General features: G+C 32.5%; 2 long non-coding RNA genes across 2 annotated transcripts; one reads left to right on the top strand and one right to left on the bottom strand.

Moving 5' to 3' along the window:
• Positions 273–1466, bottom strand: LOC108662190. Its single transcript, XR_001927992.1, has 2 exons — positions 1399–1466; positions 273–535 (listed from the first exon to the last, which is right to left on the bottom strand). It is a non-coding gene; the product is annotated as an uncharacterized LOC108662190 (long non-coding RNA).
• LOC108662154 lies at positions 9029–10210 on the top strand. The gene is made up of 3 exons (XR_001927938.1): positions 9029–9058; positions 9715–9788; positions 10171–10210. It is a non-coding gene; the product is annotated as an uncharacterized LOC108662154 (long non-coding RNA).

The following is a 26532-nucleotide window of genomic DNA, read 5'->3' as shown; positions in this document are numbered from 1 at the left end:
AGGCTTAATATCAGTTTCTCATTTCCCCCGGTGAGTAACCGTTGTCAAATTTTATATTCTAAACGATTTTGAGCTATTTCCAACTTAAAACAAATAAATTAAAAATTTTTGTCTCATAGGGGTATTTTGGTCATTTTCCACTGAAAATTTCGAAACTAGTTAAAAATGTAGTAAACAAGTACCAATCGCATAATTCACAATTAAAAATAAGTTTAGACATCTAAAACCTTTATTTAAAATGGAATTATAATTATTTGAATATAATAAAAAGATAAAACAAAATATTCAATAAAATATTTTATTTGTTATATACAGTAATTTTGGAGTTATGCGTAAATACTTTTTGTAACATAAAAATAAAATAAATTTATTTATACTGTAACGCAATAAACTACAGTATTTAAATTAATTTAAATTTACAATATCAAGTGGGCCCACAATAATCAAAATTAAAGAAGCTGTGAACCTACAGTTTGGAAGACACAATCCAATGGAAATCCCCGATGGAACCAGTTATCTACAGCCTACTCTGAGCCTGAAATGGGTGAAAAGGAGGGTGGTGAGATTATAAAATCTCAGTGAGTAAACAAACATCATTTAAATAAGCTAAAGCCGAGTAAAATGAGACAATTAAAATATCCCATCATTTTAAGTATTTCACAATTTAAAAATTCATCCCAACCCATGCAAACGGTTGTATTTCATTTAATTTCTCATTAGGGCTTACGACTTTCATAAACAATTGGCTCATGACATCAAATATAATCGATGACACCTAGATCAGAGGCATACACTCGAGCCTGCTAAGGCTGTTCAAATTTTGTATACTCGTAAAACATATTTTTAGTTTGAAAAACATAGCCATTCCTTGGCGTTAGCGAAGTTCATCATCACGAGGTGGTTTGGCGTGACGTGAACTCTGTCCATACCTCAGGAGATACCCTACGTGCCTCTTCGACCGAGGTACATAAATATATATCCGAATTCTGTGCCCCTCTAATAGGCTGGTCCACAGAATCCGCCCACTGCAGCAAGCTAAACCCACCATACAATAAAATTCAATAACATGATATGGAAATTATTGTAATTCACAGCCTTTCAAGGCTAAATACATATTTCATACATTTCAACACAAATATCAATTCAATCATTCATGCAATTATTGTCATAAGCTATTCGATTTCAAATCATAAATTTACAATGTAACAAGTGGTCTCCAATTACTCTATTTTTCAAAATCATTATTCGATTTCAAGACAATTTGTAAAATCCTTTCATGTAAATACATTTTGTTTGTAAAACACAAAAATTTATCATTTAAACTCCTTTTCATAAAATTTCACCAAAATCGATTAAAAACATACTTTAGATAATAAAAATGATGGTAAGGTTACTCACAATGTCTAGAGTGGGGATTTTTCAAATACTCAGGCTACTAGTCCTCGGATGCAATTCCCTTGCCTTTATTGGAGGACTCACCACCTTTACACGGTAAAAAATCGAAAAATTCACCACATTGGTACTAAATTGAAATTAAACTAATTTAGACTACTAATGCATGATACGAAATGCAAAAGGTCTAAATTTTGCCTAAACACCGTATTGACCTATTTCAGTCTTTTACCCGATAAATTGAAATACACATCCAATTTAGCTCCAATTGATCCCATTTCTTTTTCTAATGCTTCAAATCACCAGTGTCCAGCCAAATAACCCAAAAATCAGCAAAGCCACATTCGTATTCCTTCTTGGAAAAATTCGGCCAAAATGGTGCATCATTGTCACAATTTTTCCTACTTGATTTCATTTCCATAATTCATTAATTTCCATATCAAAAACCATGATTTCATAATCAAATAACCTAAAATAACATCACCTTCTTCCTCACCATTGACTTGAAAATTCAGTAAGGCTAGGTAATGGGAAAAATGAATGTTTTTCTACATATTTTGTTTACTAACATGCTAAACTAACACTAAACACCAACATATATCAACATCAAATCAATCCAATAATTTTCTCTCTCTAGACCCATATGACCAGCCATGAAAACATGCAATTTAATCATGAAAAATAAGGAGAAATGCTTGGGAATAAGAAAATTCAAGCTTAATAGAAAAAATTTTACCTTTTTCACTTAATTTCCTTGGAAATTCGCACTTTTTCTTTGATTTTCTCTCTCTAGGGTTTGGTTTTTTTTTTTTTTCTCTTCTTGCTGGTTTGGCCGACCATGGGTGGAAGATGGGCTGGTTTTTGTGACTTTTAAAAGGAAAAATAATAAATTAATAAAGACATGACACGTGGCATCATGTCATTGGCCCATTTTTAATTTCTTAACTATTAAGCTTTCTCTCTCCACCACTTAAATTCCTTCAATTATCCATGATAATATTGGATAAAATCCATGTGCTGGACAAGTGTCGGGTGCGTAAAATTACAATTTTGCCCCCGAGGTGGTAAAATTACCATTTTACCCCTATGCTCTAAAAATACCAGGATTACAATTTTTTCCACTCATTAACCTCAAATTATACTCCAATGAGTCAAATGTGATCAATCTTGATCAAAAACTTCTTCCAGCATTCCAATTTTATCCTCCAGTGGCAAAATTACCATTTTACCCCTAGATAGTGAAAATTTTGGTTTGACTCCAAATTGATCCTCAAACTCCAAATCACCATATTAAACCATTCTGGGACTTTAATATTCTTAATTTCATCTTAAATTCTCTATTTGATCTAGTTCAAGGCTTAAATCAACTTTGTTATACCTCTGAGTACAATACCGACTTTTGTCGATTTTTCGAGACTCTCTTAGCATGCAAACATGCTATCCACCACATGTATGTCATGACAAGTATTTTATAGAGTCAGGCTTGACATCTTCTCCCCCACTTGGATCAACCATATGATCCTTCTTCATGATTGATTTCGACATCCTGCTAAATATTAATATTTTAATAATATTTTATTAATAAAATAATATTCTATTCTAAAAATTTTATCTTGTCTCCTTGGTTGCCAAAGTTCCTTATTATACCTCAATTGACCTCCGAATCACCCTTTTATCTCTCAAATTCTCCTCCGATAAAATTTTATTATTTTATTATTATTTACTCGCGTGCGAAATATTTTATCATAAATTATTCCTTTCATCTTTTATCACTTTTAAACATTTTAATTGACCTCAATTTGCATCCGATCAATTTTATTAATCACTGTTTCAAAGTATGGGGCATTTCACAGCCACAACCTTTAACAACAGTTTTTTACAAGATCAACCAAAACCCAAAATGGATTATCACAAGCTTAACCACAACCTTTAATAATGGTTTTTCCCAAGATCAACCAAAACCAAAAATTAACTTTTCTAAGGCTTAGTTAGAACCTACCACAACAACGAAGCTAACCCAAGCTTGATCAACCCTTTAGACTATCTTTCACATTATAAGTAAACAAAAAATAAAGAAAAGATGAAGTACAATTGATCACCTAAATAATCTAAGATGTACAAAGTTAAGCTCAAACACTGTTTCAAAGGATAAGAGTAAAATACAAGTGTAAAGAGAAGGTTTTTGGTCTTCTAAGCTCAAAATCACTTTGATTGGCTTCTCTCTCTGATTTTTAACTATTGAAAAGGCTTTAAATACTTGCAAAATCACTTCTAGCTATTGGAGATAGAAACTAGCCATTTCTAGCTGTTATTTTGTCCTTTTGTGCTTAATTTCAAATTTCAAACAATGTGCTTTTCTGTAACTAACCATACTTCTTAGTCGATTAAGTTTTCTCTGTCTCACAGTCAAATTCTCTAACGGTGAGCTTTTAGCTGGCTAACTATACTTTTTAGTCAATTAAGTATTCTCTATCTTGCAATCTGCTTTACTCTGTTAATAGGTTAAGAAAGACTTTGACCGATTAAGAGCTTACTTCTTCTAGAGCAACCAGCTTCACCAACTTTTCTTTGTTTGATTAATTCTTCTCTTAGCATGGCACTGATCTTCCATTTTCAGTAAACAACCATGAGATATGTTAGTCATCCAAGACTTCTTGAATTGTTCTTCACAAATTTGACTGACTTATTTTGGATATTCACTTTTAGATTTTAGCTAACAACTCCCTTGGTTAACTGACTAAGAGGCTTTTGTTTATATCCAGCACCCGCTTAATTGATTAAATCTTGTGTTCACCAATTAAGACCTTTATGTCTGTCCTTAGTGTAGTGCCTAGAATTGCTTTAATCGATTAAGGATTTGTGTTAATCAATTAAGACTAATCTATCTTCATTAAAGCTCTTTCTTCTTTACTTGTTTAAGCAATTAACTCATCTTGTAACTAAACATGCATCTTGACTTGCTTTCAAATACCAAATATATTAATGAATTTAAGCTTTCTCCTGCACACTTAAACAATATAATTAGACACCAATGAATGGAATATTTTTCTATCATCAAAAACATATAGAGTCAACATTCTCTATCTCTTATTTTTTATGATGACAAAACACTCCTAGATTAAGACTGCAATGTCTATGTTCAATATGAATGCTTCAAATCTTTATGCATAATGAGTTGCTCCCCCTTAATCAATGCATCTAGTTTTCTTTAAAGATTTGCAATAAAATATTTATAATATTCACAATAGCTAGACATTATATACAATATCCATAGTAGCTAAGCAAGATATATTGAATATCCATAATAACTAGCACATAATATTCAACAAAAGCATAACTAAGCATCACACACATAAATTAAACATGACGACCTATTAAACTCTATTTAACTTAGTCCTCCTTCTATCTTTTTCTTTTTCATCATTAAACAAGATATTCAAAACTCCCCCTTAATGAGTTCATATAGATTTTCCTTTAATCTTTAAATTAGACTTTAATGAATGAGAATCATAAGCACTCATACACCTAAGTCCTACAAGCTTATAGATATAGTTCAATAACTTCAAAAGTCAAGCTCGTGTCTATGTAAGAACAAATGTAAGGGAGTTAAATCATTTCAAGAAATTGTCAAGGATTACTCAAATAATGTTCAAGCAAATTTGATCATCTTGTCATAATCAAAACTATAATAATTTTAAAGCTAAGATTTTTGAGGTAGATTACCTATAAAAATCTAGCTAGCTTATTTACATTAAATACCATTTAAGTAATGTTGTCTTTACTTTTTTTTTTTACTCTCCATTTACTTAAGGTATTTAACGTAAAAAAAGTAAACAACCCACCATTTGGATTCAATAAAAATATCAAAAAAATCAAAATCCATAAGAATCAAAATCTAAATTTTGGTTTCAAGAACAAAATCGAAAAAGTTTGACTAAATTTAAATTTATGGCTCCCATATACCTTAGCAAACTTATTCCAAAGATTCTAGAAAAATCATTTTTGATCATCTAAAAATCAAGGAAACCATTATCGCCATTTTTTATTCCCAAAGGTTGTTCGATAAAAATCACATGTTTTGACTCCTTCCAAACTAAGAAAATTTTCTTTTTCAAAAGTGATAAACAACCAAAAGTGTCAATGAAATCTTTTGAAGGTTAAAACTAAGTTTGATATTTAAAATATGTAGTCTATATGCTCACCTAAGGATTTCCTAACTTAACCTCTTATTCAAGATGGGATTTCACAAAGTATTTTCATCATGAAACAAGCTTGTTTAATTCATAAATCATCATAAACTCAAGAATGGCAAGTATTTTTCTCATGTAAGCTCATTATGGTTTAAAAGGTACCAATTCAAGTAGTCAAAACATTAAGCTCATTATCAACCATTTTGAACTATTAAAGTAAGTTCTAGATTGTAAATCAAGATTGTTCAAATGGTCATCTTATCTTAGGCACAAGAAAGTCAAAAGATTATTGTGACACCCTGTACCCTCGTACAGAAGTCAATATGACCTTATCAATGAGACAAAGGGTCAATTAAAATAAAATAGTATTAAGGGTGAAAGGAGTATTTTAAAATAAAATATCTTTCACGCAAGGAAATCATAATAAAATAATAATATTTTTATTAAGGGAGAATTAATGAGTTAAAAGGTGATCCGGAAGTGAACCAAGGCAAAGTAAAATGTTTTGCAACCCCAGAAGGCTAGTGGAAAATTTTGGAATAAAATAATATTTGATTAATAAAATAATATTAAATTATTAATATCTTATCTGTAGTTGAAATTAATCATCAAGGAGGAGTATATGGCTAATCTAAGTGGGGGAGAAGAAACAAGAAAGAATTTCAAAGAAAAATGACAATAGTTGTGCCCTTGTGTCTTTATTAAATAGAATTAGAGCGAGTAAGTAAATATTTAAATATTATGATGATACCGCATTGAAGTGAAAACTTTATATTTTGTTTGCACACATGTAAATGAAGACAAATAGAAGGAAATTAGAATTAAAATATTGTTGGGAGGACTAAATTAAAAAGGGGAAAACCTCGAGGGCAAAATGGTAATTTTGCATAAGCTTGGTCAAAGTTTCCTTTGGAAGCTTTGACTCTTTGCTTCCTTATCCATGGCTGATCCTTATCTTCTCCATAAGGAATTTTCTTCTTCTCCTCCAACCCAACACCATTTTCTCCCTTGCAACAAAAATCGATCTCTTTTTTTTTTCTTTCTTTCTTTTCCCTTTTCTTTCTTCTTTAGATTCTTCATTCTTCTATCTTCTCCTTGTTCATCAATCCACCATTCTCCACCCCATTTTCATGGAAAACGGGCTTTGGGAGAGAGAAAAGAAAATTTTCTTTTTTTTTTCCTTTATTTTTCCATTATACTCCACTTTCATCATTACCTAAGCTTTTTAGCTTCGGATCTGCGTTTTATAGCCAAAAGGTATATATTTTCAACTCTTGGATTTTGAAATTTATGGGTTTATATATATTTTCAGATTTTATTTCCTAATTTTCTTCAAATTTCTTTTCTTGAAAATATTAGGTTTCTATTGATTTGTATACCTCCAAGCTCATCCAAGTAAAGAAACTTTAAATTGGAATAGTTGGTCTAATGGGTTTGTGAATTAAACTAGAATTTTAGGTTAAATGTTAGGTTAGAGTGTAGATTGTCTAGTGTAAATTTATTAGAATTATTAGATTCAATTTATGACATAACTGAGGTTGTTATGGTTTATTGACAAATATAGGTGCTAATGGTACTTCAGGGCTTACTTGGATTAGGACCTTGTTGGTGCTAGTTTTGTAAGGTGAGTGAACTTGCATTTAACAGGTTTTGAGCAAATGCATATGTGTTGAATGAAAAGCTAGAATATCCTTGGCTGACTCTTTTAAAATTTATGCACGGGAACAAGTTTTTCACAAGTGATACTTCTACATTTTTGAACGTAAAATGTGATGAATTCTGTATTTGAAATATTATGTTGAATTGCCAATTTAATAGTGGTATGTGATGTATTGTTATGCAACGATTCTTGTTACATGTTGTTATATGTGTCATGCATGGAAATGTAATGTTGAATGATAAGTATAACTATTCGTGTTCAGTGTGAGAGTGCACATGATGGTACCGGTAGTGTACAGTGTGGAAGAGCACATGCCGATGATATATGCCATGTGCGGTGTGGGAGAGCACATGATGATGATATTTGCCATGTGCGGTGTGCGAGTGCACATGAGGATATTAGCTCTGTGCAATGTGGAAGTGCACATGAGCTGAGTTGAGGATGGTAGTTGTATGCGTTGAGCCATGGTGTTTTGTTAGGATTGACCTTAATGTGTTTCATGCATGTTTGAAATGTGATTGCATTGAATGTTGAAAGTTGAATTCTCTAAATGTTTTAAAATGATTTAAAAGTCAACATGGTATCGAGTTTGTTTATGATATACAAATTGCATGGCTTCAATACAAATGCATCATGTTTTCTAAAGATCTTCCGTATCGTATGATTGTTCCCTTCCTATGTTCAGTCACTGGGTTTATACTCATTCTTTTCAACTTCATGTTTTAGTTTTCAGGATTGAAGGTAGTTGGATCCTATGTCGAGGTGCTCCCTTTTATTCATCTTTCGGTAAGTTCACTACGACTCTCAATGATAGCACCCACGTCTAGAGTCACTCCGCTGGTTGTCAAGGATCAATTGTATGTTTATATGTGATGGTTTAATATAAATTGTGAGATTTGTTATCAACTTTGTATGTGCTTGATTTTCACGATTTAAACTTGAAGAGATTGTTATTAGAAATCACGAGTCCTAGATCCTAAAGAAAAAAAAGTGATAGATGGACTACTAACGAGTTTACATAAAGAGGCTTGCTTGGGCCTGGTGTGTCAAACCCTATTCTTCATTTACATGCTCAATAGAATGTTTGCATATTTTGGAAGTTTGAGGAATCATTAAAAGACGATATTGCCCCTAATGGTACCACTGAGTCGATTAAGCCTCGAACTAGTTCAAATAGGAATTTTAAGGTGAAATTAAGAGTTTCACAGTTTAGGGATGACTCAAAATGGTAATTCGGAGTTCGAGGTCCGATTTGGAGTCAATCTGAAAAATTGACCGGTTAGGGGCAAAATGGTCATTTTGCAATTTAAGGATAAAATGGTAATTTTACCACCCGGAATCGAAAATTTAATTTTTGAAAGGATTTTGATCAAATTTAATTATTTGGAGTGTGAAATGAATATGAGGAGTGAAAATTATGCATTATGGCAAATTTTCAATTTTTGGGGCAAAAATGTAATTTTTGAAAAGTTCAGGGGCAAAAGTGTAATTTTAAAAAATTTGCTCCACCAAAACTTTGGAAAAATCTAGAAATTTCACTTAAAACTTGGATAAGTCAAAGGGAATGAGTGGTGGAAAAAGTAGGACAAGTGGATGGCAAGAAAAAAAAATGAATTAATAAAATATTCAAAATATGAATAAAATAATATTATTTCATTAAACTAATTAAAAGGTATAAAAAAATCAGCCCATAACCCATTCTTCTTCTTCAACATTCGGCCAAGCAAGAAACAAGAGAGAGAAAGGAGAAAATAAAACCCTAGCCAAGAAATTTAAAGGGAAAATTGGTGGAAATTCAAAAATCAAGTAAAAAAAGGTAACATTTCTTAAATTTGTCTTGTGCTTTACCTTTCCCATGCATTTTCCATCATTTTTCATGGTTGAATCATGTGATTTGAGGATGATTTGAATTCTGGTCATATGGGTTTAGAGAGAGAAAGTTGTTAGATAAATTTGATTTTGAGCTATGTTAGTGTTTAGTGTTAGTTTAGCATGTTTATGAGTAAAACAACAAGAAAAATATTTATCTTCTCCATGAATTTCTCTAGGCCGAATCTAGCCAATGGTATGTGAGGATGAGGTTGACTTTATTTTAAGAGAATTGGGTGGAAAAATGATGAATTATGAGGTTGGAAATTAAATGGGAATTTTCGGTGCAATAAATTGAAATTTTTACCCACTAGGGGTAAAAGCGTAATTTATAGTCCGGACTGATAAATTGGACCAAATTCACAGTCATTGAGGTATTGTGGATATAATTGGATAATTGAAATTGAAATGGATGGAATTGGAGTCGAATTGGGGATTTTAGGAATTTACACCGTGTATAGGCGAGTTAGGTCGGACACCGCAATTAAGCGATTGTCTAGACATTTCAAATCCTATCTAGTGCATACGCATGGATAAGAGCCTGAAATAATTTATGATAAATTGACACAATTTATTGAATTTTGTGTCATGGATTATGGATAGGTGGTGAGTCAATTGTTTCGGGTAAGAGACTGCACCCGAGGGCGGAAGATAGGAGTATTTCTACTCCTAATACTGTGAGTAAACTTATTATCGTCTTAATTATCTAGAGTAGTTTTATACAACTGTGTGATTTTATGAAAAATGGGTTTAAATGGTAAATTGCTATGTTTTAAGAGAAATTGTGATTTTATAAAATGATTTTATAAATTTTCTGGAAAATCGAATATTGGTTTTGAAAATAGAGTAATTGGAGACTGCTAGTTTGTGTTGCAAATTTATGGTTTTGAATTGAATGGCTTATGACAATAAATGAGCATGAATGGCTAAACTGATTTTGGTGTTAGAATTATTTATACTGTGTATTCAGCCTTGAGAGGCTAGGTTGCGATAAATTGCCATGTCATGCTAGAATGAATTTTATTGATTGGTGGATTATATATTAATTATTTACTGCAGAGGGGGTTCCGTGGACCAGCCTATTAGAGGGGCACGGTAAACTCCATTATATTATTACCTCGAACGGAGAGGCGCGTAGGGTATCTCCTGGGGTAAAGCTTAGGGTTCACTTCACGCCAAACCACCACGTGAAGGGGAACTCAGCCAACGCCAAGGAACGGCTGTATTTTTCTCAAACAAAAATATATTTTAAGTGTATACAAAATTTTAACAGCCTTGGCGGACTCGGTTAGATGCCCTGCGCAAGGTATCACCGAGTATGAGTTTTGGCACGAGCCAAAGTTTTAAGAAATTCATAAGCCAAGTTGATTACTCGATTTTTATGGATTGATTTTATTTGGTTGAAATGAGTTGAATGGTAATGAAATTACAGTATGATGATTTATTTTAATTGTCTCCATTTACTCGACTTTAGATAGTTTAGATGGTATCTGTTTACTCACTGGGATTTTATAATCTCACCACCCTCATTTCCTCACATTTCAGGCTCAGGGAATTTCGTAGTTAGCTGACTTGAACAAGGACCTTCATTTGGACTCGAATCGGTAAAAGCTGTAGGTTTCCAGCTTCCGATGCATTTTGGATAGATATGGGCCCACGTGTCACTGTAAAAGAAATTTTATGCTTTGGTTATTTGCTTTATAGTATATATGAATATAATTATCTTTTACGCTATAAGAATTATGTACCGATAGTTTTATGAAAATTATTTTACAAGAAAATAGTTTATTTTATTGAATATTTTTATTATATTCAAATGGTCAAATTTTCACTTCAAATGAACGTTTTAGATACTTAATTTTTTTTAAATCATTAAATATATATTTTCGGCTTACCTACTACATTTTTAGCAAGTTTCGAGGTTTTCGACAAAAATGACAAAAATGCCCCTGTGAGAAAAAAAAAAAAATGTTATGTTATGATTTGGAAATGATTTGTAATCCTTCGTATTTTGATTATTTGATAACTATTGCTCACCGGGGAAGTGCGAAAGCTGATACGAGAGCCTTGCGAGGTTTCGATCGACATTCGGGGTGAAGAATGTTTGTCGAGGCTTCGCGGCGGTTGTCACGGGCTCGATGGGGAGTTCCGGGTCGTGACAATTTAGATTGGTATCAGAGCATGGTTTAAAGATCAGATATTTTGATTTTAAAGCTTTGGATTTTAAAGTTTTTGATTTTAAAGTTGTTTTAAGAAATCTACACTGACACTGCGTGGCCCCAAGTCCAGTTAAGTTAAGTTAAGTTAAGTTAAGTTAAGTTAGGTTAGATTGAATAGAATGTATGCATCTACATATAGAAATCTACCTACTTTTGAGATGCATAAATAATTAAACAATTACTATTTGATTGCATATAGGTTTTGAGGTGCACTGGTGACACATACACCATGTCTAGGAGAGACGGTAGTCCCGACGCCTCTCATAGTATTAGCGAGGGATCGCTAGATTCTACTGCTAAGAGCCGATGGCAACCCGAACCGAGTAGTCCAAAAAGTGCAGATAGTAATAATATTAATGTAAGCATAAGAGGTTCCCTTTTGAGAAAATCTAAGGAACATGTTAAAGAAAGGGGGAAATTAAGGATAGCCGAAGGAGGTATTCGTTCTAGGAAGAGCGTGACAGTAGTCCGACACTTTCCACCAGGCTGTGGGAGAAATGTAAGGGGACAACCAGAAAAGGATAAGGAGAAAGTAACAGTGGCAAGTAAACCCCTTAGAAAAGTGTCAGGTGTACGACATTTTCCTCCCGGTTGTGGAAGAAATGCTGCACCGGTGAGTGATGAAGAATATAGGAGAATACAACAAGCCTGGATTGAGGAGCAAAGGAAAAAATCTCAAGAGGAGGAAAACCCGGAAGAGGATCTTTAGGAGGACTCGGAGTAGAATCTTCCGATAAGATCAGATTAAGATGATGATCCCAAGGACATGTAATATTTTCGTAGGATTTTACACTACCTTAACTCTAAGTAGATGTTGTGTAAAAGAGATAATAATTATCTATACAAAGAAGTAAAAATAGTTTGGCTTTTAAAGTATAGGACTAGAATGTATTATAAAATGGTTGTTTAAGTAACTGAAGGTATATGGGAATCTTTAGTATGATAGAGATAAATTGGTAATATAATTATTGAGGAAGGTTATAGAAGGAAGCAATAAGGTTATAAATGACATTCGGAATGGATAATGTGATTACGTTAATGATTGTAATTTAAGCATGAAGGGGATTATTCAGTGATGTTATGACACTATGAGGTAATAGTTGGGCACAAATATAACCCAATGAAGTTAAATTATGGAATATGGGGAATATAAAATTTTGATTCAGTAAGGATTGCGAGAATAAAGTAAGGAGGAAGCTGGGCTGTTTTCGTAGTTAATTATACCGAAAGTCAATAAGATTATTGGAGTATAAGACAAAGAAGATAATTGGATAGGGATGACAATAAATTTGAGGAAAGTTGTAGATAGTAAGCAACTTATGTGTGGAGTGGTATATGTATCATGAATTTATTACACTGTATGGAAAGGATGTTTTGAGGTGGAATTTTATGAATGTTGATAAAAGTCAAAAGATGACATGAGATGAAAGTATTAATCTGGCTTAGTGTGTATGACAAGAAAATAGAAGGTACCTATACTTATGGAACTCATGATATATATCTAAAAGGGAAACCACTGGTTGAGAATGATTGATGTGGTGACTTTGAATGCAGACAAATAGCTTTGATGAGAAAATTTCTAATAGCTACAGTGCTTCAACATTGACTGTTCAACGTTATAATGCTCCGAATACCTCACGCCTATGATGCATGAGTAAGATGGGAGTGACACGATAATGAGCTTACAAATTGAATTTTGGTTGTTGGTCATTGTGTTTTGTTATCTGGGAGTCTTAAATATTCTGGAGAATGTTTACCCAAATGAATTGAAAAACTTCTTTATTGCCTTGTATATAGGCATATAATTAAAAAAAAAAAAAATTGAAAGATTCTTGAGATGACTATATTGAGATGAGATACCAAGTAATGAAAGTGTGAAGGAAGAATTACGAGACTGGTATAGAAAATCAGTTTATATAGAATATCATTACGAGAATTTGTAATATCTGTTTTGATACAGTAAAATGACAAGAGTTAGGAACAACATGAGGCTAATTGTGTGACACCCTAGAAACCTATGAAGATGAGTTAGGGATTGAATGGATGAGTACGTATTTATATATCTTTAAGATTAAGTGTTTTAGGAATACATAAACATCTTTGAGAAGAGATTCTAATCATACACAGCAAGTATGAAACGTAAAATTTTTAAAACTTGCTGAGAAGCCTAACGGCTAAATCACAAGTTAAGGGATCACATGCTGTGAGACATAAGTTTAAGATAGATATTCCCAAGGAAATACTCAAGAGAAGTTTTGCTCTGGATCTCGTTAAAGCAAGCACTAAGTTATGTGATTATAAAAAGGAAGCTGTAAGCTGAGAGTGATATTAGTATTAATATTGAAAAATACTTGAGGAGAATCTAGTTTTAAGTTTTACAATTTCAAGTACAATTTATAAATTAGTTAAGGAAGAATGATGTTATGTTCATATGAAGGAGTGGAACAAAGGATGATAGAAGTTGACCTTGAAAATGAAGTCAGATAATGAAACTTTCCTAATATATTATGGAAATTGGAATTCGAAAATGCTTAAGGCATACATGATTCAAATGGGTTCGAGTCTTAAGTGACAAATCAATATCGTAATGCAAGAAAGATACAAGGTAATATAGAGGCATGAAAGATGATTAAGGACAAAAGGATGACTCTTAGGAATTGTGGTATTGCATGAGATGCAATGATCAAGTTGAGATAAATCTTTGAGGCATCAATAGGATTATAAAGCATACACGCATAATAGATTATAATTCAATGGAGATGACATTGTGATGAATGATATATAGTATAAGGAAACTCAAACATATGGTTGGAAATGATATGAATGATATGAAGTTATACACAAGTATAATAAGAAGGTTGACATGCACTATAAGAATTATTATATTGAAACTAGGATTGGGATACGGATGAATAAAGGGGGAATGTAGTCCAAGGCATGTGAACACATGGATTCCTATATATAAAGAGAGATGTTGACATTTGAAAATGCATGTATCTATGTATATATGAAATTGATAATTTTACTAACTAAAGTGAAGAATGGTTCTCAGTAATTGGGAGATTTTGAAATAGTGTCCAGAGAGGTCAGTGAGCTAAAGTGTTAACGGACATGCAATGAACGATTAAAGTTATGAGTGACTTTGAAGGTAAACCTTGGATTGTTTAAGTTCTTAATGGAACTCTAATAAAGGAAGGGTATGGACCAGTATAAGATGGATGAATCAAGGTTGAGAAATTTGGTACGGAGCGAATTAATAAAATGATGATTAGGTATACATAAGTAAGTATGATATGTGATCGAAATCAGTATAATTGAGGTGAAGTTATGGTTCAAATTTAATAATGGTGATAAAGGCATGCTTAGTGTCTCGATATAAGAGATCATGGTTATGAAAAGTATTACTGATCCAGTTCCAAAGGATGATAATTGCCATAAATAAAGCATTTAATTGAACTGAAGGTGAACGAGGTGAATAAATTGAATGTCCCTATAGAAGGAACAAGGAGTAGGATCATAGAAGGAGATTGATAACGCAACATCGACGGGAATTCGAGGACGAATTCTATTTAAGTGGGGGATATTGAAATACCCCATACTTTGATATAGTGATAAATAAAGTTGATCGAATGCAAATTGAGGTCAATTAAAATGTTTAAAAGTGATAAAAGACGAAAGGAGTAGTTTAGGATAAAATATTTCGCAAGTGAGAAAATAACAATAAAATAATAATAATTTTATCAGAGGAGAATTTGTGAGATAAAAGGCAATTCAGAAGTCAAGTGAGGCATAATAAGGTATTTCAAGTACCAAGGAGACAAGATAAAATTTTTAAAATATTAATATTTAGCCGGATGTCGAAATCAGTCAAGAAGAAGGATCATATGGTTGATCCAAGTGGGGGAGAAGATGACAAGCCCGACTCTATAAAAATATTTATCATGACATACACGTGATGGATAGCATGTTTGCATGCTAGGAGAGTCCAAAAAAATTTACAAAAGTCGGTATTGTACCTAGAGGTACAACAAAGTTGATTTAAACCTCGAACTAGATCAAATAGAGAATTTACGATGAAATTAAGAATTTTAAAGTCCCAGAATGGTTTAATATGGTGATTCGGAGTTTGAGGATCAATTTGGAGTCAAACCGGAATTTTCGCTATCTAGGGGCAAAATGGTCATTTGCCACCTGAGGACAAAATGGAAATTTTTAGAAAAGATTTTTGGCCCCATTTGACTTATTGGAGTAAGATTTGAGGTTTAGAAGTGAAAAATTTTAATTTCGGTATAATTTGGAGAAAAAGGGTAAAATGGTAATTTTGCCATCCGGAATCGAAAATTTAATTTTTGAAAGGATTTTGATCAAATTTAATTATTTGGAGTGTGAAATGAGTATGAGGAGTGCAAATTATGCATTATGGCAAATTTTCAATTTTTGGGGCAAAAATGTAATTTTTGAAAAGTTCGGGGGCAAAAGTGTAATTTTGAAAAATTTGCTCCACCAAAACTTTGGAAAAATCTGGAAATTTCACTTAAGACTTGGATAAGTCAAAGGGAATGCATGGTGGAAAAAGTAGGACAAATGGATGGCTAGAAAAAAAAATGAATTAATAAAATATTTAAAATATGAATAAAATAATATTATTTCATTAAACAATAAAAAAGGCATAAAAAAATCAGCCCACCCATTCTTCTTCTTCAACATTCGGCCAAGCAAGAAACAAGAGAGAGAAAGGAGAAAATAAAACCCTAGCTAAGAAATTTAAAGGGAAAATAGGTGGAAATTCAAAAATCAAGTGAAAAAAGGTAACATTTCTTAAATTTGTCTTGTGCTTTACCTTTCCCATGCATTTTCCATCATTTTTCATGGTTGAATCATGTGATTTGAGGATGATTTCAATTCTGGTCATATGGGTTTAGAGAGAGAAAGTTGTTAGATAAATTTGATTTTGAGCTATGTTAGTGTTTAGTGTTAGTTTAGCATGTTTATGAGTAAAACAACAAGAAAAATATTTATCTTCTCCATGAATTTCTCTAGGCCGAATCTAGCCAATGGTATGTGAGGATGAGGTTGACTTTATTTTAAGAGAATTGGGTGGAAAAATGATGAATTATGAGGTTGGAAATTAAATGGGAATTTTCGGTGCAATAAATTGAAATTTTTACCCACTAGGGGTAAAAGCGTAATTTATAGTCCGAACTGATAAATTGGACCAAATTCACAGTCATTGAGGTATTGTGGATATAATTGGATAATTGAAATTGAAATGGATGGAATTGGAGTCGAATTGGGGATTTTAGGAATTTACACCGTGTATAGGCGAGTTAGGTCGGACACCGCAATTAAGCGATTGTCTAGACATTTCAAATCCTATCTAGTGCATACGCATGGATAAGAGCCTGAAATAATTTATGATAAATTGACACAATTTATTGAATTTTGTGTCATGGATTATGGATAGGTGGTGAGTCAATTGTTTCGGGTAAGAGACTGCACCCGAGGACGGAGGATAGGAGTATTTCTACTCCTAATACTGTGAGTAAACTTATTATCATTTAATTTATCTAAGGTAGTTTTTATGAAATTTTATAAATTTTATGAAAAATGGATTTAAAAAGGATAAATTTCGTGTTTTATAAATAAATGTGTTTTTATAAAATGGTTTTATAAATTGTTTGAAATTAATGATGAATGTTATTTTTTTTAAATAGAGTACATGGAGACTGTGGTTGTTAAGTATGAATTGTATTTTTAATTCAAATGGCTTATGATAGTGTGAGCATGCTTGGCTGGTTTATTGTATTGAAATTACATGAATTGTGGTTTGCCGTGCAAATTACTTATTATAAAAAAATTGCCTTGTTATGATGTTAAACTATTTTATGATTGTGGTGGGGCTGACCTACACTGCAGTGGTAGGTTTTCGTAGACCATCCTATTAGAGGGGCTCGGTAAACCCGGCTAATTTATTTTACCTCTGTGGGAGAGGCACGTAGGGTAACTCTTGTGGAGGGGTTTGAGTCCACTTCACGCTTTACCACCACGTGAAAGTGAGATTCAGCCAACGTTAAGAGACGACTGTTTTATATGAATAAGTCGTTTTAACAGCCTTGGCGGACTCGAGTGGATGCTTTGATGACGATCAAGTATCCCCGAGGATGAGTTTTGGCATGAGCCAAATTTTATGAGAAACATAAGCCTTGAAAATCATTTTAATTGAATTATAATTGTTTTCATGGGATGGAATAAATTTCTAAGTTATGAAATGCATATTGGGATGGGATATTTTATTGTCTCCATTTACTCGGCTTTAGATACTTTAGATGGTATCTGTTTACTCACTGAGATTATGTAATCATAATCTCACCCCTCTTCCTATCCATTTTTCAGGCTCAAGACAGTTTGTTGATAGCTGATTAAGACGAGAATTAATCTCGAAGTTGCATCCTTGAAAGTAAGGGTTTGTAGCCCTACATCTTCTTAGTTAGTTGGGGGGCTCACATATCACTGTAAAAGTAATTTTATTCTTCAGTTATTTGATTTAAAGTATGTATGAATATATTTAGCTTTTATGCCATATTTTTGGCGAGTTTCAGTATTTTTGAAGAAAAATGACAAAAAAGCCCCTGTGAGCCAAAAAGTAAGATTTTATTGTTTTGATTTGGAAATGACTTAGAATTTCTTGAAATATGAGATTTAATAACTGTCGCTCACCGGGGAGATGCGGAAGCTGATGCTAAGCCTTGCGAGTTTCGATCGGCATTTGGGGTAATGAGTGTCTATAGGGACGTCACGGGGTAATGAGTGCCTATAGGGACGTCGCGATGGTTGTCACGGGCTCGATGGGAGTTCTGGGTCATGACATGGTGGGCTATACCTATTGTGCCCATGCACTAGTCATGGCCCGGGTTTTAGGCTATGATAATTATCTATTTCAAACTCAATTTTCCTTGTTTAGACTACAATAATAGGTAAAAACGAATGTTAATCATGTAAGCTTATATTGCTATCATATCATCAACATCAAATCTTTTATATCTCAAGATTATGCTCAAAAATAATTTTTCCTTAAAGAGATAATATGAAATCAAATTCTCAAAATATGAGGTAATTTTATCAAACTAATTTTCCATAAACAAAATCAATAAAATTGAAAGGAGCATGACGATGCATTCAAATTCAAATATAAGTGCATAATCAATCTTAGATTCATACTTCCTTCAAGATTATGCAATTCGTAACATGTATCTCATTTGAACTAATTTTGCATAATCAAGATTTATCAATAAAGCACAAAGAAAAGTAAACAAATAATTATGCATTTGATATTTAAGCAAAAATAGGCAATTAAGTTGCTTAATCAAGAAAAACAACTATCTTGAGAGATCATATCAAATCAATGTAATTCAAGAAAACATAAGCAATCAAAATAAATCTTCAATTAAACAAGTAAATTACTTTTGGTATAAAAATCACCCATTTTCACTTGTATACCTAGAAGGCATCCATTTTCCAAGAGTTTGTTCCTTTTTGCTCTTGCATTCCTAGAAAAGGATTTTTCATCTTGTTTTTGGTATCCAAATTGCTTTGGATCCTAAAGGGCTAGTCTCAATATGCATAGTTCCCCTTCGGAACCTACTCTTAGAATAGATGCATCAAATTTGACTATCACAAAAACAATGACCATAAAATGAACAATAACAACATTGAAATGAAGTGAGAAAATTTATAACACTTTTATTTTTCAATCTTGCATTTTTCCTTTAACAACATTCTTTAATTTCTTATTCTCTTGTTCTAATTTTTAAAAATATCTTTGAAGAGTTTCATAGTTTATTCTCAACTTATTGCTTTCATTTATCAAACTTTCCTTCTCTATTTCAAGCCTTGAAATCTTTTCTTTTTGTGTTAGACTTAAATCTTGAAATTCAAGAGCAAAATTCTCAAAGCCACTTTCCAATCCACTATTTGTAAAATCCAAAGGTTCACAAGATGAAGATCCTACCTCATAGCTTTGTCTTGAGGTTTAGAATTGTTTAAATTCTTCATCTTCACTTGCTAAACTTTTATCCAATAGATCATCCTTTTCCAATTCTTTTCCATATGTTTGTCCATATAGCTCTTCTAGCTTCCCACATCTCTTTAGCACTTCCATAATTGTGAACTTGATTCTACATTTTTCCTCCAAATGTACCAAGAATAATATGCATGGCTCGAGCATTAAGTGTTGGTGTAAGCCCTACAAGCCAATCGATTTTATGCTTGTGAAACACTACAATAATTAGTCATAATTCATGTTAAATACCTTATGGATATTTTATATAGTGTATGAGGTATTTCTTTATCCATGAGTTTATTTATAAAGAGTTATGAGAGATTTATGTAGATAAAGTCTTTGAAAAATAATGGTATTAGAAAGAAATTACAAAGGTTATAATTAAGGGATACTTATGCATCAAAGCCCTATTCCTAAATATGTTCTTGGTCATTGTATTGTCAAGAATAAGGACATTGACAATGCTCAAAGACTGGTACATGCTAAGCGTTCTTACTTTGGAAGTCAGCTACTGATCTCATAAGTAGAAATATGTGACATATTTGGAGATAGCATGCGAGTTCTTGTTAAGGAACAAGTTTAGTGAACATGTTCCTCTATGACGGTCCTATTTGATATTTCATTCAAGTATCAATGGAAATATTTTCCACGTGTTAGTAGTGAAAGTAATCCTTAGACTTATGGTACTAGGTCATCTTGTATGTGCATTGTCATGCTTTGAATTCACCTTTACGGGTCTAGAGGTGACTAGATACCTAAACAAGGTGCTTGTGGGTATGGCATGTTGCATGTGAAGATGAATAAGTAGTCCAGAGAGGATTCATCACCCCAAGTGATTTGAAGGGGATATATCTCATTTGCTCCTAGCTTATGTTGACTAAAAGTCCTTAGCCAAGGCAATCTTGATAGGTCAATATGGAAGCTGCAAGACTAATATGGAAAAGTTAGAAAGTAGACATCGTGCCAAGCTTTCTATCTATCCAGGATATATGTTGAATGGATCAAATTACACTAAGATACTCTACACTGAAAGGTTAGTCAAACCATATTGACTCTCCTGACATTTAGGTGATCATAATACATTGCTAGATGCCACTAATGATCTATAAATATAAATATATATTCTTAATTTAATTAATTTATATTTATTGTCAACATATTGGTCACACACATAAGGTGAATTGTTAAAATTAATTTGAGTTTAATTGGATGTGATCTAATCAATTTTATAAAGGCTTGATCTGATTAAGTATTGGGCTATATTAAATCTGATTTGATGGAGTATTAAACAAAGGCTCAATTAGCCTAAGACATTTTCTAGTCCTTGTTGGATATGAAATAAGTCAATTCACTCTATAAAATAATCTTTAGCCACCTTTTAAACCTACATAAGAGTTCTATTTTTATTTTCTTATGTGTTGAGATGGGATCACAGCCAAAAAGAGAGAAAAACAAGAGAGCTTAAAGTTGACAGTTTGCTAGCATAAACTTTCGCTTAGGGATTCATACACTCTTAGTAATGACATTTTCGGCAAATCACTGTGCAGATCACCATTAGAGGCAAGACAATTGTGTTGCTATGGTTTGATCAGTCCTAATTAGTGTACAAAAGTAAAAAATGAAAACCCAAGTAGGACTCCACCAAAAAAAGCAAACATCAAACTTTTAGGTATGTCGAAAACTTTCTCTTGCAGGTTTTCTATATTAGTTTCAACTAAAGTGATCCATGGCTTAGGGGATTAAAATTTTAATATTCTACCTTAACATGAGTTGAATCCCTTTCATTAAGTTCAATCAAGTCTAGATTGTGTGAAGTCCAATTGGCCATCTCTTTCTTTACCATGTGTGGACCATTTTCAATTTGCTTCCAAGCTTGATAATCTTTGGCAATGATGAAGTACTTCATTCTATATCTCTAAATAAAGAAATTTCACCACTGAAATGTGGAAGCTCTAGAAGCGGTCATGGTTTCTCAATAGCTAGTTCATAAAAGTTGGTTGTCAAGTCTTGGAGCTAACACGAATCACTCAAAATGGTTAAACCTACAAAAATTGAGTCCAAGGTCTAATGCCAAATGTTAGAAATGTTAGCTCAATGAATAAGGGACAAGAATGTCCAAGAAAAGGATGAATTGGATTTTTAGAAAACTGAAGAGTTGAAAACTAAATTTTACAGTCGATTATGATGGGGTAGTAGTCAACTATCCCTGTGATTCTTTTGACAGATTTCAATCAAAACTATTTAAATGACTGTTTAATCTACTACAAAGACTCAATAATCAATCTTAAACCAGAACATCATTTTTAATGGGCCACCGAAGTTATATTCATTGAGGGTGTTGATTGAAAGAGAAAGGGAACCAAAATCCATTCCAGCGAAAAAATAGAAAAAGTCATGCCGTTCAAAGTGGAATTATTCTACGATCCATCCATTGCTCAATCAATTTTGCATGCTCTGCTCCTAAAATGCAAAGAGACTTACGAGTGCATATCGGGGTTTGTTGGTCCAGAAAATCATGGGGGAGGCTGGCTAAATGAAATACAATAATACACTGATGCTCGAGATATCGTAATCAAAAGCCAATTAAGTCCAAAAACACTTGTGATGAAGCAAGTAACCTAAAAAGAGAATAAAACCGTCAAAATCTTATAGTCAAAATCTTTGCTTCTTTGCCTTTAGCATTTGTCAAATCTTTAACCACCCAAGTGTTTGGCCTTTAACCGTAATCCACATAGTGACCAAATAAGCCCTTATCAAAGGTAGGATTTTACTTGTGCTAGCAAGTTTTGCTTCTAAAATAAAATAACTAAAAGTTCTTGCAGAATCTTATTTCTATCAGACAAAGAAAACTATTTTTCTTTTCTTATTTTTATGAAACGACTAAAAAGTGGCTGAAGGCTTAGAGTTTTAGTTTGCTCACATAACATATTTATGCCAAACAAAGTTGTAACCCTAGATACAATATTTTTTATTTTTATTCAATTAAGTCCTTATTACCGTAATTAATTTTCCAACTTTACTTTGGTCTATTTCAATTAAGTCCAACTTAATTAAATATCCTTACTTAATCTCAATCATGTCACTTAATGTGTGTGACCCAATAGGCTTCTAACATGTTGGTAATAAATATAAATTATAATTAGATATTAATTTGATAATTGATTTATATTTATAAATCATGAGCAGCATCTAGCAATACATTATGACCACTCAAATGTAAGAAAGTCAATTAAAGAATTTGATAAATCCCTTCAATGATAAGCCTCTCAATGCAATACGATCTTTCCATCAAATATCTCAAATATGTCATAAAGCATGGCTCAGTGTCTACTTATGTCATTCCATATTAGTTCTCATAATTCATGAGTAACCTTATGAAACTTTCCTCAAATTCATTATGCTTTGGCCGAAGAATTTTGACAAGTTAATCAAGAATTGAGAACAAGTGAGATACATCCCTTCATATCACTTAGTCTAATGAATCCTTTCTTGACCACTTATCCACCTTCGTATGCTTTATGGCATTCCCAAAAACACCTTGTTTAGGCATTTGGTCACCTCCAGACCCGTAGGAGTGAAGTCAAAATATGCCTTTCCCCATACAAGATGACCTAGTGTCATAAGTTTGAGGACTAGTTGCATGACTATCACATGAAAACATATTCCATAGACACTTGAGTGAAATACCAAATGGAGGTCTCATAACGGGTCATGTTCAGTGAACTTGTTCTTCAACAAGCACCCACATGTTATTCTTAACTCTCTCATATTCTTCAATCTATGTGATTGATTACTTTTTAAGTAAGGAGGCTGAACATATACTAGTATTTGAGAATTGTCAATGCACTATCTTGATAATACAATGACTAAGAACAATTTTAAGAACATGGCTTTGACGCATAGAGATCTCATAATAGTAACAACCTTACAATTGTCTTGCAAGGCTTTTATATTCCACGGGCTTCAACCAATTAGTACTTAATAACTCTTATTATTGCACTAACATGAAGGAAAACCTTTATCACATATAGTTACGCAATTAAGCAAGCATTAAATGACAATATTCATATTCCTTGACCAATCTAATTGGCTCAAGGGCATATACAAACAATCTCCCACTTACACTTGAGCCAATTGCTAATGTATCTAATTTCAAACTCTTTTGCCTAGCGATGTGTCTCTGCTCGGACAATAAAAATTGTAATATTTAGAAATATGTTAGTTTATATATTTGATAATCTCCATTGTAATAATCGAAATACTAATTTAGATCACAATGAGACCTTGATTCCATTATTATGACTCTTATTGTTACTTTAACAACTTGAAATCATTTATTGGTTTATTAAGCCAATGATCCAAATATCTTTCCTTTCGTAGCCTAAACAAAAGGTTTGTATCCAATTATAGATATAATTATGCAGTTATCTATTGTTTTTGAACCTTTCGAATGTAACTGCTAAATCATAACTTTTGTCAATTTAGCATTTAAGATTCTCTCTTTGTTGAACTCCTTTAACATGTCATCCTAAATTTTTTTTTCTGAATCCCTTTTTTGGGCTCTAACTTTTTTGTCCCATTTTATTTTCTTAGACTAGCAAATATATCTTATACACTTTTAATGAGTAACTTATCTTACTCCTGCTAACCTTATGATTTGCACAAATTATGTTTATCTTATTCAATGTATTCAACTACTTTGAATTTATTACATTGAATAAAGATTATTATCTAATCATTCATATTGGATTATTTAGCAGACACATCTTATATTAGAAATGCATCAATATGCATCCTACTAATGGTTTGTATTTAATGGATAAATTATACATCTTTATGCATCCCATGGAATCAATCTTTGTGCATAAATCTTATCTATTGGATTTCATAATTTCATGACCCTTGACCTTTAAAGTGTCATTAACTCCCACTATTTCTATCATGTATAGAAATATTACCAAGTACACTAATTTACTTTTTTTTGGGATGTTACATCCATAACTTTTATGTATACTTTTATATCATAAGTCTTTCATCGTTGGTTATGGGATGAAATCCTCTCAAAAGTTTTCATCTTCTCACAGGTTAGTTCATGTGATTAACTGGGTTAGAAATGTTTTGTGATTCATCTCTTGTGAATTCAATATAATAATCAATTGGTTTTTAGTTCTAAGCAATCTTAATTTAGATATAAGATTTGAATAAGAATGCTCTTTGACTAAATGTGTTCATAATCTTATTATGAATTCATTGAATTAGCACTCAATTTGAGCTAAGTCATCTCATTAATTTTCTTTTGATTCATAATAAAAGAAAATTAATCTCACAAAGATTTTATCATTATGACTTAGTATTGGTTACCATATATGCAAGGCTATAATTAAGGATAAATAGTTTAGAACAATTCCAAAATGAAATGACATGTGATGTAAATATAAATATATAAGCCAAGCATCTCGTGATAGTAAAATACAAATCTATGTTTCCCAAACATAAAATTAAATATTCAGCTTAGGGCCCAAAACAAAAACATCTTATCTTGGCAATCACGGCATGAAAACATTCAATGTTCTAAAATTATTTATTGTTCCACAATCTAATCTAGGTTGACAAGCTTGATCACCATCAACTAAGGTTGTCATGTTCATAGTCCTATTCTTCATTGCCCCTTGTCATTAATTCCTTCAATATGTCATACATGTTAAAACCATTAATAAAGAGTAAGGTTTCATATACCAAGTAGTGAAATATAAATCATCATATGATTCATACCTGAAGTGGAAGCTTCCTTTTTTTTCTCCCATTTGATGGATTCAAGATAATCCTTGCAATTGTACCTTCAATGCCTTAGTTTGCCACAAAAATGGCATTTGCCATTGTCCTTGTCCTTCTTCACTCATCTTGTCACGACTCGAAACCTCCCTCGGGCCCATGACAATAGTCGCGACGTCCCGATTAACACTCATTACTCGGAATGCCAGCCGAAACCCCGCAAGGCTTACATATCAGTTTCTTTCCTTTCTTGTGAGCAATCGTTGTTAAACATTCCATTTAAAACAATTACCGATCGTTTTCGGCTCAAATAAATCCAAAGAAAACAATTTTTTTAAAAAGGATTTATAGACAAATATCACTATTCAAAATATTGATTAAAATATAGCATTTTTTTTATAAAACAATATTTATAGAAACACGTGTAAGAAATCTTTTGTAACGTGTAAGTAAAATAAATTCACACATACGAAAATTTACAAAGTTATAATGTACAATAATGGTTACAATGACAAGTGGCCTAAAATACACCCAGTGTTGGTGCTAGAAACCTACTATCTGTGTGGTAGAGATATCAACTGGAATCCTCTACAAAATAAGGTATTTACAAGCTACCACAGACCTAAAATGTTTGGAAAGGAGGTGGGTGAGATTTTGCAATCCCAATGAGTAAACAGACATTATCATAAATATCTAAAGATGAGTAAAATGGAGGCAAGTTTAAACAACAAATTACGAACCATTTCATAATGTTTTCAATTTATTTCTTAAACCATGAAATATTTGTAATTTACCAAAACAGTTGTTAAGGCTTATGTCTTTTATTAAAAACAAGGCTCAAGCCAAAACTAATCCTCGGGGATACCTTGGCCGAGGCATCTAACCGAGTCCGCCAAGGGTGTTAAAATATTCACACGTGAAACACATTTTTATTTTTAAAACCAGCCGTTCCTTGGCGTTGGCCGAGTTACACATTCACGTGGGGGTTCGACGTGAAGTGAGCTCTAATACTACCCCAGGAGTTACCCTCCTCGCCTCTACAACCGGAGTAACTATATAACTGGGTTTACCGTGCCCCTCTAATAGGCAGTCCACGGAAACCCGTCACTGCAGTGACTAACCCACCAATTTTAATAAAATTTCGACAGTATAACGTGGCTTTTATTTATTTATCCAGCCTGCATAGTAAAAACAACTTACATAAATTTCCCAATGCACTCACAAAATATAGCCACATATACTCATTTCTCATAAGCCATTCCTAGGAAAATATATATTTTTCAAGTCAATTTGCAGCCTCCAATTACTCAATTTCATAATCAATACAATATATTTTTATTTGTCACATTTATTCCTAAAACATCAAAAATC

The sequence above is a fragment of the Theobroma cacao genome, chromosome 5, assembly GCF_000208745.1.
Source record: "Theobroma cacao cultivar B97-61/B2 chromosome 5, Criollo_cocoa_genome_V2, whole genome shotgun sequence".
NCBI classification, from domain to species: Eukaryota; Viridiplantae; Streptophyta; class Magnoliopsida; order Malvales; family Malvaceae; genus Theobroma; species Theobroma cacao.
The sequence above is the reverse complement of the archived record's forward strand: the minus strand, read 5'-3'. Positions and strand labels throughout refer to the sequence as shown.